The sequence below is a fragment of the Bison bison genome, unplaced genomic scaffold (assembly GCF_000754665.1).
Source record: "Bison bison bison isolate TAMUID 2011002044 unplaced genomic scaffold, Bison_UMD1.0 scf7180017864062, whole genome shotgun sequence".
NCBI lineage: Eukaryota > Metazoa > Chordata > Mammalia > Artiodactyla > Bovidae > Bison > Bison bison.
In genome coordinates this window covers 353,342-356,518 of record NW_011494634.1, presented here as the reverse complement: position 1 = coordinate 356,518, position 3,177 = coordinate 353,342, and positions in this window count along the sequence as shown.

The following is a 3,177-nucleotide window of genomic DNA, read 5'->3' as shown; positions in this document are numbered from 1 at the left end:
CTCCTTGGAAGGCAAGTTATGACCAACCTAGATAGCATATTGAAAAGCAGAGAGATTACTTTGCCAACAAAGGTTTGTCTAGTCAAGGCTATGGTTTTTCCTGTGGTCATGTATGGATGTGAGAGTTGGACTGTGAAGAAGGCTGAGCGCCAAAGAATTGATGCTTTTGAACTGTGGTGTTGGAGAAGACTCTTGAGAGTCCCTTGGACTGCAAGGAGGTCCAACCAGTCCATTCTGAAGGAGATCAGCCCTGGGATTTCTTAGGAACGAATGATGCTAAAGCTGAAACTCCAGTACTTTGGCCACCTCATGTGAAGAGTTGATTCATTGGAAAAGACTCTGATGCTGGGAGCAATTGGGAGCAGGAGGAGAAGGGGACGACAGAGGATGAGATGGCTGGATGGCATCACTGACTCGATGGACGTGAGTCTGAGTGAACTCCGGGAGTTGGTGATGGACAGGGAGGCCTGGCGTGCTACGATTCATGGGGTAGCAAAGAGTCGGACATGACTGAGTGACTGATCTGATCTGATCTGATGTTTCTAATTCCATATTTATAAATTTTGGTCTCATAATTTTTTATTGTGGCCTTAAAGAGTGTCACTATAATATTAGGAAGTTCAAATATCCCCCAAACATGTAACTACACTTGGAAAGAGGAGAAAGGTAAAAGTACTCTTCATGTATATGGGAAACAGGCATTTCTATACAAGAGTTGTACATCGAACCTAGAAACAATCCATGCTGACATGGCTGGAAGCAAAAAGTGTTCCAGAACAGGTGATGCTGAGGAAAGAGAAAATGAAGATGGATGCTTGCCTAATGTATTTGTTATTTTTGAGGATATAGTCGCACTTCTGGATTCTGGCCTGAGTTGGGAATACTGAAAAATATGTGAATACTTATGCAATTATTTTAATGTAAATTGATCCCTGTGGATACAAAATATTGTTAAATAGAGAAAAAGCATGTAGACAAAGATGTTGCTCAGCTTGAAAAATGATTTCATTGTCAAAATAGTGTAAATTATGATAAAACTTGTGATCACTATAAAAGTATGAAAAATATAATAAAAATGAGAAATATTAATAGAAATTATTTTTGTGGTGGTGATTTAGTCTCTACATTGTCTCAGACTCTTTGCAACCCCATGGGCTGTAGCCTGCCAGGCTCCTCTGTCCATGGGATTACCCAGGCAAGAATACTGGGAAGTCTCCTCTGTTTGTCTCCTGCATTGCAAGTAGATTATTTACCCACTGAGCCACTGGGGAAGCCAACAAGAATACTGGAGTGAGTTTCCATTTCCTTCTCCAGGGCATGTTCCCAATCCAAGGAAGGAGTAAGGATATAAGAAAATAAATAACTAATTTTTAATACTAGAAATCCAATAGCCTAAACTGAAAATGTCATTTAAGAAATAGTAATAAATATCGAAGGGGACAAAAACTGACACTGTAAGTATCTAGAGAATAAGAGTTAACGATAGCTGAGGGATGAAGCAGGAGGCTACTAATTTTCATTGGCAGAGTTCCAGAATTTTTCACTTTTTGAACTTTGCATATATACATATATCTTTAATTTTTTTAAAAAAGCAATTTTATTAAAGTAGTACTCAGGTTGAAAAAGTAACACAATAATTAAACTACTTTTAAATACTTTTAAATTTGTATTTATTTATTTGGCTGTACCAAGTCTTAGTTATGGCACGTGGGATCTTTGATTTTTGTTGCGGCATGCAAACACTTGGTTGTACCATGTGAACTTATTTACTTATTTTTTTTGAAGCATAGGTCATTACAGAGTACTGAGTAGAATTCCCTGTGCCATCTCCTCTAAATTCTCCCCGTTCTTACTGCCCAGACTTCCTGTTGCTATGCTTGGTCATATTTAGTGAATTTGCCTTATTTCTTGTTCTGTTCTATCTTTATCAAAATTTTAGAATAAACTTCATCAGCTCTCCTATCAAGATAATTCTGTTTTTAACTCATCACATATATTTATTCAGTTGCTACTTAGTACCAGGGTCATTTCAGATCCTAAAATTATATGGATGAAAAATATAATAGACAAGGTTCTACTATGATGCAACTGGAATTTTGTAGGAGAACCAGATTTAAAAAGTGAAGAACTGACATGTAGAAATAAATATTGATAGAATTATAAACAATAAGTCTATACATAAAATCCATGAGAAGAGAAATGTCTCCTCACAAATGGGCACTGTGCAAATTGACTTTTTTATGGAGATATATTGGGTTGCCCAAAAAGTGAATTCAGGCTTTTCCATGAAAATGTTAAGGAAAAATCCGAATGAACTTTTTGGCCAACCCAAAATAATCTGAGGTTTGGAGTTTGGTGATGGAGTGAGAGCAGAGATGGGGGGAGAGGTGACAAAGAGCTCGAGAATGAAATATAAAAAGAAAAGAGTGGAAGAACATGAAGATAGGACAGAAAGGAAGTGAGGAGTTATACCAAGGAATCTTTGCTGGTCCCTGGTACCTTGCCATTCAATTATGTTTCAGGACATAATTTTAGCAATGATGTGAGATAATATGAATTAAATTTTAAAGGACATATTTTTATCTTTTCTATAGAAAATGGATTGGATGAGGGAAGGAAGCAAAGATTATTTAGACATCTCCTAAAAGGAGAAGATTATTAAGGCTATTAATTAAGACTAGGTGGAAGGTAGTGGTTTATTGGGTTAGAATGGTGGCAGTTGTAGCAGCAGAGAAGGCAATGGCACCCCACTCCGGTACTCTTGCCTGGAAAATCCCATGGACGGAGGGCCTGGTGGGCTGTAGTCCATGGGGTCTCGACTGAGTGACTTCACTTTCACTTTCACTTTCATGCATTGGAGAAGGAAATGGCAACCCACTCTAATGTTGCCTGGAGAATCCCAGGGACGGGGGAGCCTCGTGGGCTGCCGTCTATGGGGTCACAGACACGACTGAAGCGACTTAGCAGCAGTTGTAGCAAACACTGTCTTCTAATTACAAAATGTTTCCTGCTGGACTGAAAATTAGATAGGTGCCTTTCACTTTTCTTCTTCTTTTGTTTTTAATGTATAGTTGTCATGGACATGTAGGGTAACTTAGTATTATTATTTTTTTTAATTCCTATGGTTTGCAACTTATGAAAATGAGAAGTGAAAGTGTAGTCCCTCAGTTGTGTCCA